Raw genomic sequence first — 14,342 nt, 5'->3', positions numbered from 1 at the left:
CGTGAAATCATGATTTCAAGACAAGTACAAGTTAATTCACGAAAGTCATGGGCTTCTTAGCCAACTACGTTATTCTCATGTTCGGGAGTTGTATTAATACCGAGAAGGCTCAAGATAGCCTGAAACTACGTATTCCAACGTAGGATAAGGATCGCTCCGCCCAGATAGGACGATTCCTTCATATTTTCCCCATTGAGGGATTTGGATCCATTTATGTCAGATTCATGTCTCGTGCCCCGGCAAGGTACGAGATAGCTTAGCTGATCGGGCAGAGATCAGACTCCACGTTTCTCCCCGTGGTGGTTCATGTCGGTATTACAGTTCATGTCATGTTCATGTCTCGTGCCCCGACAAGGTACGAGATGGCTTAGCTGATCGGGCGGAGATCAGACTCCACGTTTCTCCCCGTGGTGGTTCATGTCATTACTACAGATCATTACAGATTATTACAGATTATCTCATGTTTACAGTACTCATGTTTATGTTCAGTTCCAGTACTCAGTTTCAGTTTCAATTTCATGCTTATGTACTCATGCTCATGTTCATGTCCAGGTTTTCAGTTTCAGTTCTTATCATGTTATTCATGTCCTATGTTATTTCTTTCAGTTGCTTTATATACCAGTACATTCAATGTGCTGACGTCCCCTTTTTATTTTCTCGGGGGCCTGTATTTCACGATGCAGGTACGGATTTACAGGACGACGCTTCTGATCATTAGGATTTGCTCGTACCAGCTTATTGGTGAGCCCCATCTCATTCGGGGTTTAATCATTGTACTTCCCTATTTAGTTTTGCATATAAAGGTATGCTGGGGGCCTTGTCCCAGTAATTATGATTTCCAGTCAGACTCATAATAGAGGTTTCATAGACTAGACAAGTCAGTTATGCCATGTCAGACATTTGGAGTCGTATAGCCATTTTGGCTCACTCATGTTTAAACAAGTACTTATTTAAGTATTATGACTCATTATGTTTTATAGAGGCTCATCATGCATTCATGTTATATTCCGCTTATGTTATGCATCATGATGATTCAGTAAGTCATGTGGTTCGCTCGGTCACATGTAGTCAGGCACCGAGTGCCGTGTTACGTCCAGGCCATGGTTCGGGGCGTGACAAATTGTGAGGACCCCACACCCCTTGCGATGTGATGACCCCCTGTGCCAGCCCCTTGCGACTGGACACACATGCATGCTTGTCATGACATGACATACTTGGGTATTGTATGAGCAAGAGACACAGACAATTCGAGAATAAACGCTGCAGCGCCTCGAACCCGTGACCTATCCCCTTTTGTCCTCCCTAAGGAGACGTCTCAACTGGTGAGAGACGTCTCCTTAGGGAGGACAAAAGGGGAGAGGTCACGGGTTCGAGGCGCTGCAGCGTGTATTCTCGAATTGTCTGTGTCTCTTGCTCATACAATACCCAAGTATGTCATGTCATGACAAGCATGCATGTGTGTCCAGTCGCAAGGGGCTGGCACAGGGGGTCATCACATCGCAAGGGGTGTGGGGTCCTCACAAAAAAGGCGACTTTTTGTCGAGGATCCACAGTGCCATTAACCATGGCTTGACCGTGGGTTGCCCCCTCATACATGACATGCCCTTACGCATGGACTACTTGGCTATTGTAGGCAGTGAAATCACACCAGTTCGCTGCGCCCTGCAGAGCTTCGAACCCATGACCTCAGGCCCTTTGTCCCCCGAAGGAGCGCCTCTTACCAATTGAGCTGCACGTACTGACGCCCCTTCTTGTGGGCGCTACGTTTCGTGCCACGCAGGTGTATACAGATGAGTAGAGGATATTGCTAGAAGATGTTCCAGCTGGATTGGCGAGCTCCATTTCTTTCCGGAGTGTTACCGAGTTAGAGTATGTGCGTTATGGTATATTGATTTATGTTAGAGACTTTGCAGACAGAGTCACGTATATAGCCTGCCAGTCTAGCAAGCGGCTATTTAAGCCGATGTATTCAGTATGCATTACTTTACAAATTTCATATGATTACAGTTTTACTTGGTTTAAGAAAGATGAAAAGAATATTTTTCTAAAAAACTTCCATTATGCATTTCAATTCATGACCTGAAAGTCCAGTGAGATTATGAGCATAACGAGAGCCAGTGGGTTCGCTCGACTCTAAGTAAGGGTCGGGTGCCCATCATGCCCTACCAGGATTGGGGTGTGACAGTTATACGACTATTTAATAACTTTATCTCCGTAAATAAACTGAAATTAATATTAATAAGGAGAGATCCATACCTTATTCTTGCTAGAGCAGCAATATCTTCAATATTTACTTTGAATCCAAGCCAATTCCACCGCAAGACAATACTATAATCGCAACTACATGTTACCCGGACCTCGATTAATACTTCGTCACTTGAAATTACTCAAAATCCTCACTTTTGTGATGTATATTTGCTCTCTTACGTTGCTGAATTTTCTAGAATATTTGGGAAATTATTATGGAGAAAAAATGGGATTTTAACCCTTATATAGGGTGTCCAAGTCGATGACACTGTAGCAGTACTGTAGCACTGTAGTAGTATTGTAGCACTGTAGTAGCGCGCCCTGCTCTGCCCGCCTAACTTGTAACGTCCATAATTCTCTATTCCGATATCATATTGATGAGCAGTTTGTTGCATTGGAAACTAGACTCGACGGAATTCATTTTAGGATTTTGAAACATCTTAAAACTCCCCATATACCTGGAGATATACCCCTCTAAAGTTGACCCAAAATTCTGTCCTTAATTCTGCCAACTTTTTCCAAAATTTTTGTCAAACTTATTTTCTTCGATTTGCTTGATCTCGAAACCTTCCGAAACTCTCCATACATGATATTTATCACTAATCATACTTGATAATGGTCATGTCCTTTGGTTTCAAGATTGTCCTTCCCGGTTACGACTTACAAGATCATAATTCATCCTTTACCCAAACAATATACTTAATAATGCTTCGTTCCTCACACTCCAAAGTTGTTTTACCTAGACATAGCTCGACATACTTACATTCAAATTTAACCAGTGCTTCTCCGAGGTACGAGGTGTAACACTAAAAGTGCGGGGTGTAACGGTTATCATGAGTAAATTGAGAAACACTAAGGAGGTTGGTTGTAATTTGGGGAACAAGCAAGACATTTTTTAAATGAAAAGATTGGGAAGGAGAGGTAATAACAGAAGAATCAACGTGAGTTATAGTGTAACACCTCGTACCTTTAAACTAGGTTACCTTCATGATTTGGGACTTAGAAAATCATGCGGGAACTGTTGGAATTTAACTTGCTGCAGCTCAGCAAAATCCCTTTTTGATGACCATTTATACAAACCGTATATTATTATACAGCCCGTACTTTGAGATAGTGATTGATGGGTGGAGATTCTAAGTTTCTGCCAAGTTTGTGAAATACTTCGATACGGACCGTATAATAGTAAACAGACCGTATTTTCAATCCGTGAAACTCATTTAGGAAATTCCAGTTTCTGGAATTTTAATCATTGTCAAATATGACCAAGTTATACGGACCGTATAACTTTATATGGTCCGTATAAGTTGACCGTATAAATTTCCGACATAGTTAAGTATAAATACGTCATGTTCTATTCTTTTTCCACTGTTCACATTCTCCAAACCCTAGAATGAAGCTTTTATTCTCCCAACAATCCAAAACACCAAGGTAAGACTATTCCAATCATTCCAAGTCGATTCTAACATATATTCATGTAATCTAATGAGGAAAACATTGTTCCTAACCTAGGGTTTTCAAGAAAACCCATCTCAAGGCTCAAGATTTAATCTTTTGGAATTCTACTACAAATTTTAGAGCGTTACCAGGTATGTAGGGTTTCTATCTACGTGTGGGAACATCTTTGTTCTTTCCCATGCTACGTTCTTCCATGATTATACAAGTTACACCAAAACTAGGGTTTTAGCCATGTTCCATGACATAATATGTTTGTATGATTACTTCGTTATTGTATTCGTAATAGTCCCTTTTGGTTATTGAGAATCTGTCTGTAATCCATGAAAACCCATATTTTGAATTCCATGGGTCCTTACATGCAAGATATGAATTATTATGCTTAAATTCCTGAAAATCCTATATGTCTGATATCCATGTTTTCGTACAAGTTATATTTTATACCACCTTCATGTTATAATACAAAGCAAGAATCATGTCTACAAGTAATTTATATAACTCATGGGATACTAAACCAACTATATCAATGTTCATGCTCACAGCCAGGTTTCAGTTTCAGTTTCGGCTTTTATCATTGTTATTTCATGTGCCATGCTTATTCTTTCAGTTGTTTTACATACCAGTACATTTAAGGTGCTGATGTCCCTTTTTATTTGCCCGGGAGCCTGCATTTCACGATACAGGTATGGATTTACAGGACGACACATCTGCTCAGTAGGACAACATTCGTATCAGCTTTTGAGTGAGCCCATTCTCTTTGGGGTTTAGTAAGTTATTTACTGTCATGATTAGTTGTGCATTAAAGGTATGCTGGGAGCCTTGTCCCAGCAAGTATGTTTAGCAAACTCATGTTCATGTTAGAGGTTACATAGACTATGCAGTCAGTTGTGCAGATTCCTAGAGTTTAGTAGCCATCTTTTGTTCAGTTTTGTTATTTCCGCGTTCATGATTTAAAGAAGTGTTATATTTAATATTATGACTATTCTTGTTTTATAAAGGCTCATCATGTTCTCATGTTATATTCCGCTCACGTATGCCTCATGATGATGATTCAGCAAGCCATGTGGTTCGCTCAGTCACATGCAGTTAGGCGCCGAGTACCGTATTACTCCCAGGCCATGGTTCGGGGCGTGACATATTGGGAGTTTAGAATCGTTACCAACAACAAACGAGTCATCCCCAGATCAGTCTGAGGTGATGGAAAGATTACCAACTTCCGCAGTGACATGATTTGTAGCGCCCGAGTCAAGACACCAAGAGGGGTCTAAGATAGCCGATGAGGAGGTAGCAACATTAGCTTGAGGGTGAGGTATATTAGCAGGCGGGTACTGGTTGTTGAACCGATTATAGCAATTTTTGGCCACATGAGCAAGCTTCTCACAGATTTGGCAAAGTGGACAGTTTGATGGCCGCCTATTGTCATTGCGTTTGGGATTCCTTTGTTGGCACTGATTTGTTGTTGAACTGGAGTTATAAAAAGGCCGAGACTGAAATCCTTGACGATTGGCGATATTAGCCGAAAGAGTGACATGGGCAGATTCATCTGCAAGTTTTAGTTCTTCTTGTAGCAGAAGACCAAGAAGTTCCTCACAAGTGACAGGACGGGTGCGGAGGTTGATGACCGTGCGGAAAAGGCCTTAAGCTGGATCAAGTCCATATAGAATATAATTTACAAATTCAGAATTGGTGACAGGTTGAAAGGCCATAGTAAAGATTGTTGGCACTAGTACTTGCGCTGGACGTACTCCATGATAGAAAGACTATCCTTGGTCATTGCTTGTAGTTGGAGACGCAAAGTGATCACTTGAGCAAGGGATTGAGTTTAAAAGATGTGATGAAGGCTAGTCCAGGCCTTAGCCGTGGTTCGAGTCTGGATAATGTGTCCAAGGATGGAAGGGTCAATAGTTTTTTTTATCCAAAGGAGGATAACTCTGTGATGGGATTTCCAAGTTTCATATTCCGGATTGGGAACATGGTTTGATTTGTGGAGGAGTTATCGATTGAAGGCGACACAACAGTGGCTGTGGACATTTTGGTAGAGTCGAGATACTTCTTCCAGTTAAACACCCCAAGAGCAGATCTGATTGTGTCTTCCCATAGGAGATAATTATATTGGTTAAGTGTGAAATTGAGATGAGGTAAGGAGACTTTGTAGTTTGATCTTCCTGGTAGTGCCACAAGTAGATTGTTGGCTGAAGATGATTGAGTTCCAGAGGCTGTTTGGGAATCCATAGGGACGAAGGAAAAAAAAAAAAGTAGGAATCGCACAAGGCGCTGATACTAAATTAAAGAAGGAGACTTTGATAAGGTTCACGTTGAGTTGAGAGTATTGGTCATTCACATATATATAGTATTTACATCAGGTTTGAATTACATGCGATAGGGTTTACAGGAGATATAAATCTCCTAATTACTAGCTAACTAATATTCAAAATACAGTGATAAGATTACAATTGTTTATCCTTAATACGAAGTATTGGATATTGCCCTTTTCTTCTTTTATTACTATGTTATGTTATATTTAGAAACAATAAAACTCGGCCAGGATTAAATTTTGCTTTCAGGAAGTATCTTAAACGAATTAAATATTTGAATTTGCATTTTCACTTACCACTGATAACAGAACCAAAATTTTGACTAAGAAGAGTAAAAATATATAGAAGTAAACATACAAATTGCATATCAGGGGATTCAACATATGATATATATACTTGAAAAAAAATTCACCTATCTAAATAGTACAATTCTCTGGGAAAAAGGTGTCAGTTGACACCTTTTGAATAAGGGTGGCTCCACAATTACGTACCATCAAGAGTTATAGTCTAGTGATATTGATAGAAAATTAATTTGTCACACAATAAATACGTGTTTGATTTCCGCTATCACTTCTTCCTTTTCCTTTCCTCTATTATGTAGTAAAAAAATGTAAAATGTTATGAAATAATATTAAAAGTACATGACAACAAGAAATATAGCCAAAGCAGCTAGGGGGGAGAGAGAGAGAGATTTTATTGCTCTTTCAATTGTTGAACCAATATACTGAATTGACTTTCTATTTATAGAAGAAAAGAAGCAGCTACAAGGCTTTTCAGGAACCTGCTGACAAGCTACCTGCTTGATTGCAAGCCTGAGAAAGCTGCTGCAAGGCTTTTCAGAAAGCTGCTAGCAAGTTGCCTACTGGAGCTACTTGCAAGCTATCTGTTTGAGCTACTTGCAAGCTGCCTGCTTATCTAGTTGACTGTGTATTTGAATGGACATCCATAATACGGTGTATTTATAACACTCCCCCTTGGATGTTCATTAATACATTTGTGCCTCGTTAAAACCTTACTAGGAAAAACCCCGTGGGAAAAATCCCAGTGAAGAAAAAAGAATACATGTATCTAGTAATACGCATTGCTAGCTTCCTCAGTAAAAACCTGACCAGGAAAACCAAAATGGGACAACACCTTGGCTAAGGGAAAAAAGAAGAAGTACAACACGTATTTTACTCCCCCCTGATTAAAGCATTACATAACTATTGAAGACGATACACTCCGATCTTGTATACCAACTTATCATATCTTGAGATTGGCAAAGCCTTTGTGATCAGATCTGTCAAATTATCATTTAACGAACCGATTGATCATTTGCATCTTCATTACTTAGATAGTGTTGCATCATTACCATATAATATTGTTGAAATCACGCCAAGTACATTCTTGACTGGCTTCATAAATTGTTGTTATCCTTCTATGATTTAACTATCATGTAAAACAATATGCTACAACAATAATCATTCATGCAAATATATAACATATCTGGATCGAACTCTTATGTCGATCAGATGAATGCCTGTATATCCAAAACGCTTGACTACATTTGTTAGGATAAACACATTCATGTCAGGGCTTTCATTGATAATATGCAATTGATCTTATTTCAATATCTCTATGAAGGAGATAAATTATATCATGCTCATAGTTATAGCAAGATAAATAAGTGCATCAATTGCACAAATATATGGTACGTCAAGACCAATATAATTTTCTCGTTTCAACTTCTTTTAGCAGATAATCTACTACTTTTGGAAACTTTTCAAGAGCTTCAAAAATATTCAAGTCATCAACTTGCACAATAATATGAAAGGTTCTGATTATCATAAAGAGACAAGGATAAACATGATCATCTTTGTACCCTTCGTCAATGAATATTCACTAAGGTGATTAAAACACATTCACCTTACCTGATTTAATCCATATGAGGATTATGAACAAGTTCCAAAAGAACTTGTATATGCTACAAGCATTTTGGATCATTCATTTTTTTTTTGAATTTTATAAAGTAAGACATATAGACTGTGACAACATCCATTTAGTAGTTAAATGGCGTGACATCTTCTGATGCCTGGACTGCAGGTCCAATAAGCTTTACGCTTACCAAGATGTATCCTATCACTTGGTAATTATTTCTACATCGGCATGCTTTAAGAGACGTAGAACTCAGATCCTCACAATCTTATACAATATTGCCCGCCATATTGTATCAAAGATATCGCCGACGAGATATCATTTTGTATCGGTTAGCAATTCGACATAACTTACTAAGATCTCATCACTTTATTATTTTCAGGTACCTGAACCTCCCATAAAGTTTCATAAAGTGTTATGTCGTAGGCTCTTCAAGAGCAAATCGCCTCCTTATTATGATCATTTTGATCATTTGCTCCTCCATTTTTTCAAGGATTATTACATTTGGAACCGATTGATTTACCATGCTCTGTGCATGCTGCAGACTTTGTCCTTCAGGGACATTAGGAGCATTTTACAGATGAAATATGAAATAGTTGGGGTCAGCAAATGCCTGCAACATTTGACTTGAATTATCTGAGGATCATACTGATGATAATTCATAACATATTTCTGAGCTGCATATTCTTTCCCCTTTATGTAAGAAAAACTAACACATATCCTCATTTTCTTTAGGAAATCCATTTGCGTGCATCATGGTATATCCATTAGTCATATACCGCACATCAAAAGCTATAAGATGGAAATATCTAATTCCTGACCCTGAACCAATTATGAGGGGAGAATTTATCATAATTTATTGGTCTGTAGCATACAAGTGCCGTCGTATGCAATATATCATATCTCACACCAACATCTGAAGCTTGCTTCTCATAAGAGTTGGTTTAGCTATATTATGGAGGCATCTAATGCCAAACTAGCTTAGATTTAAACCAACATTATCAAGATGAATTGTTTTGATTATATATTCTGGAGGAAATTGTGCTTCCAACTCAATTATTTTGAGCAAACAACTTCACAATTGTCAAATTGCCAGTTGACAATAAACTGACATGTGACCGTCTCATAGATGCACCTATTTAAGACATCACATTGCAGATGAAGGGGCCCATATTCACCTTTTATATTTTCCAGAATTTTGGGGATTCAGTCCCAACATTAGCTGGTGTAATTAACTTATCATGAGGACAGACAACACAAACAAATTCTTGAAGAATCTTCTAGTTCTTTAATATGTTTCGAATACTCAATTAGCACATCAGACTTAAATCAGGACGACCAAAATGATCATGTGAACTGATAAAATTATATGTACCCATAAACTTCAAGTTTACCATCACCAGTGTTATTTATGTTAGTAAACTTCTAGTGTACGATTGCATGAGATTTTATGTCATAAACTTTTGGTTTATCGTGACATGTGATGCCATCATGCTTGGGTAACGTATCACATACATATTTCTTACCCGGTAACTTGGAGATATTCAATCTTCCAATCCCTTGTAGTCTCAATATGATAACTATTTTTCTCGCTAGTAAACTTCAGTTTTACTACAATTTATTTTCCAATTTAACAATTACAATCTAGGATAAATGATGCTATCATATATAACCTCTTCGAGAGACTTCAATTTCATATATCTACTACTTCAGGAGTAGATTTCAAGAGTTCTACTACTTCGGGAGTAGAATTCAGAGTCTCACTACTTCAGGGAGTGATTTGCAAGTTTTACTTCTTCGGGAGTACATTTCAAAGTCTTACTACTTCAGGAGTAAAGCATAAACATATTTAGAATATTTCTTTTCAAATATTCTACCTCTTCTGGAGGTGGGTCATGATATCTTCACCAAGTGCATGTATGTATTGATAAGTTATACTAAATATTATCACAATTACTTCAGGGAATGAATCTATATTTATAGCTTTTATCAAAAGTTCTCATTCTTCAGAAATGGAACACAATCATCTAAATGTGCCTTAAGCAGATCAAATCGTGATAGCTTAGAACCTCTTTGAAGATATTGCTACTTCAGGAGCAAATCGAAGCATACATATGATGTAGAGATTTTTTTCTCTAACACATCTTCAATTGTAGCCACGACAACACATAGAAAATATTATCACGTCCGGTAATCATATATGTCTTGCAAATTCTCATTTAGCCATTAAGGGATATGAAATTAACATCATAATCTCTCTTAACATTATTGTTCTTCAGGAACAAATTAGAGGCATATATATATGATCCAAAACCAGTTCCCATGCATCAAACGGACCCAATGAGTTGTATATTAATAGCAAACTCCTCATAGCCATATATAATTCTCGTGGGCTATCCTTATCACGTGAAAGCATAAATTAAGTAATTTAAAATATTCACTTGCAAACTAACCTTTCCGTTGCAGGATATTACTCCGTATAAAGTTTCCAGCGACTTTGGTACCAAGGAAAATGAGATTGAATTGTTCAAAAATCATATTTTAGTTGGCTCTTAATTCCCCACGTGATATCCAAAAATATATCTCCATAATTAACAAAATTGAACATATACAGTGGCTTCCAGAAAGCCTTATGTAACTCTTACCATAATGGAGATAATTTTGGTCCTTGACATGTTGTAATAGTAATATAAGCAATAATCTTTAGTGGAATGATTTGAGGTATATAAAAGTAAAGTTACGGAACAGAGAAATACGTACCACAGAGGATAAGCAATAAATAAAACTGTAAATTCAAACGGTTCTCAACTCTCAACCGTAATTTATTTGCTTCTTTTTTAGAGTAAAAGCTCACGATGACAGAGTCTCTTGCTGATAAGTGTTATGAAATAATATTAAAAGTACACGACAACAAGAAATATAGCTAAAGAAGCTATGGGGGAGAGATATTTTATTGCTCTCTTAATTGTTGTACCAAGAATTGAATTGACTTTCTATTTATAGAAGAAAAGAAGCAGCCTGCTTGAGCTACTTGCAAGTTGCCTGCTTGGTTGTAAGCTTATCCAGTTGATTGTGTATTTGAATGGATATCCATAATATAATGTATTTATAACATAAAAAGACATATTGCACTTAACTTTTGTTGTAAACAATAGTATTGTTTTGGACTAATGAGAAACCTTCTTGTATGAGTAAGATATGAGTAGAATATGTACTGTAACACCCATCATTTAGAACACCCAAATAGACTTATTAGTTCAATATTGAAGACTTGATGTAACCTAATTAAACTTTTTGATACCCAAACATATTTTTCAATGTTTTCAATAGCATTTAGTTAAATCTCAACTTGACTTCTACTTACATAGAATTTTTCCAATTGATCAAGGACAATATAGTTATCTGATGAGAAGTCTAGAGTTAGGCTAACAGCAGGACTGAGTCATTGGATCAAGAAGCGGCTAAAAGTCCCAAATTTCTAATACAATAGACAAGCTTGACATTTGCCATATAACTTTTTGTTTCATATTACAATTGAACACTTCTAAAAAAAATTGTCTCATCCTTTTCAACTTTGACCATCTTGGGATTTTTCATTTACCAATTTATCCTGACGATACTAATGATTAATTGGAAAGATTAAATGGATTGGCTCTTTTTCTTTTATTAGTCCACATGGACCAATAGAAAGTGCCATGTACTTTTATAAAGTCCTACCAAGTCAACGGTTAGTTATAGGAGTAATTTTAAGCTTGAAAATAATGGCAGGAATTTTTAGGATTTAATAGGTGCTCGGAGGATAATTTAAGACAAATCCAAAATGAAGTCCATTAGTCCTTGGTTTACTCAGCTTGGCTGCGTTTACCTCAAGATGTTGACGAAAACAAGAGAAAGGTTGGTTCCTCTAAATTCTTTCTTCATATTTATAATCTATCCTACAAATTGGTCGAACCTATTAAACAAATGTGTATGTCATCCAATAATATTATCGATTGATTGCCTTTCTACAGATGTTTGTTGACGAAGTTATGGAACTTGTGGAGCTAGCTCCATTAAGATCAGCCTTAGTCGGATTGCCTGGAGTCAATGGTCTATCGACCGAGCAACGCAAAAGGCTGACCATTGCAGTTGAACTAGTAGCAAATCCCTCTATCATTTTCATGGATGAACCAACTTCAGGGTTGGATGCAAGAGCTGCTGCCATTGTAATGAGATCTGATAGGAACATTGTCGATACAGGAAGAACCGTTGTCTGTACCATTCATCAGCCTAGCATCGACATTTTTGAAGCTTTTGATGAGGTGAGTTTATTAACCTTCCACGACAATGAAGTTAGTATTTTGTTTGTTCGTATTTCGTTCCCCTTTTCTTTTGCTTCCGAATACTAAAGTAAACATGGTTTGCAGCTATTTCTCATGAAACGAGGAGGACAGGAGATATATGTTGGTCCTTTGGGTCGCCATTCTTGCCATTTGATCAAATACTTTGAGGTATGTCATCAAAGCAAAAATTCAATTTTCTTTTTTGCAGTTTTTATAATCAAATGCTAATATTAGGTTTATCTTAAATTCAGTCAATGCCTGGAGTTAGTAAGATAAAGGAGGCTTACAATCCAGCAACTTGGATGTTAGAAATCACCGCCTCGTCTCAAGAAATGATGTTAGGAGTTGATTTTACTGATTTGTACAAGAAATCAGACCTCTACAAGAGGAACAAAGCCTTGATTGCTGAATTAAGTACGCCTCGTCCCGGTATAAAGGATCTGCATTTTGAATCTCAATTTTCACAGCCTTTCTGGACCCAATGTATGGCTTGTCTCTGGAAGCAACACTGGTCGTACTGGCATAATCCAGCTTATACTGCAGTTAGATTCATTTTCACAACATTCATAGCACTTGTCTTTGGCACAATATTTTGGGATCTTGGTACAAAGTGTAAGTACAAACAACAATGAGAAGTATATATAAACTTAAAAGACAACCTCCTATAGTATTTAAGCTAAACTATTCGAGTTTTGTTGATCACAGGAGTCAGAGCCAAGATCTTATCAATGCTATGGGATCTATGTATGCTGCAGTTCTCTTCCTTGGTGTACAAAATTCATCATCAGTCCAGCCTGTTGTAGCCGTCGAGCGTACTGTATTTTACCGAGAAAAAGCTGCTGGAATGTATTCTGCCATACCTTATGCCTTTGGACAGGTAAACAGACAGTTCAATTTGTTGCATTAGATACACATTTCAGCCTCAAATAGATTATTCATATTAATAATAAAAACCTTACTTGCTTGCAGGTTGTCATTGAAATTCCTTATGTATTTGTACAATCGGCTTTCTATGGTGTCATTGTGTATGCAATGATCGGGTTTGAATGGACTGCTGCCAAATTCTTTTGATACTTCTTCTTCATGTACTTTACCCTCTTGTACTTCACCTTCTATGGCATGATGACCGTGGTTATTACCCCGAACCAAAACGTTGCTTCCATTGTTGCGGCCTTCTTCTATGCAGTATGGAATCTCTTCTCAGGATTCATTATTCCACGACCTGTAAGTTCTTAAAATCCTTCATTTCCATCTTTGTATCCATGTAAACTAATCTGAAGCTCGAAAAAATGACATGTTATCGTTGTCTTTTTGCTAAAAACAGCGTATCCCAATATGGTGGAGATGGTACTACTGGGCTTGCCCTGTTGCATGGACCTCGTATGGTCTTGTTGCATCACAATTCGGAGATATCCAAACTACTCTTACCGATGAAGAAAATGTGCAACAATTTTTGAGGCGTTATCTTGGAGTAGTTGCAGTTGTGATCGTCGCGTTGCCTATTATGTTCGCCTTAACATTTGCTTTAGCCATTAAGGCATTCAATTTCCAGAGAAGATAAGAGACTTGACCCACCAAAGGGTACTTATGAGAAAGAAAGAAGGAGCTCATAAAAATTATGTATAGGTCACAACTTGAAGAACGTTTCTTGCAACTTTTCTTTGTTATTATTGTCTATGTTCTTTAATTTTTCCTTAGTGAATTCCAATTTTTTGTGTAGGAATAATTATTTTATTAATGATAAATCATAATATGTATACCAGCAATTTTATTAATTTTTGGCTTTATCAGCTTCTAGATTTTCCTTATTATTCTCCACTTGTCTTGGATGAATCAGAATCTAGTCAAGTCAACAGTCGCCTCTCTCCTGAACTTGCTGCTATATAAGCGCTATGCCTTTTAGTATAATTGGCATCAACTATCTTTTCGTTCTTTATAACAAGTGAAAAAAGCAACAAAAAAAATTAAAAAAATTACAATTTGGGTATCCCTCAATACTCTTTTATGTTAATTTTAACAACTTTTTCATTTTTAGGCTCAACCTTCCGACTCAGGGCGTTAAAAAAGATTATCATTTCATTGTTTACTAGCT

The 14,342-nt window shown here is 37.2% G+C and overlaps 1 pseudogene; it reads left to right on the top strand.

Moving 5' to 3' along the window:
- Window positions 1-11,938: 11,938 nt before the first annotated feature.
- LOC132640273 (pleiotropic drug resistance protein 1-like) lies at window positions 11,939-14,009 on the top strand (annotated as a pseudogene).
- The last annotated feature ends 333 nt before the right edge of the window (window positions 14,010-14,342 follow it).

Source organism: Lycium barbarum, chromosome 5 (genome assembly GCF_019175385.1).
Source record: "Lycium barbarum isolate Lr01 chromosome 5, ASM1917538v2, whole genome shotgun sequence".
NCBI lineage: Eukaryota > Viridiplantae > Streptophyta > Magnoliopsida > Solanales > Solanaceae > Lycium > Lycium barbarum.
This window is presented reverse-complemented; position numbering and strand designations above follow the sequence as displayed.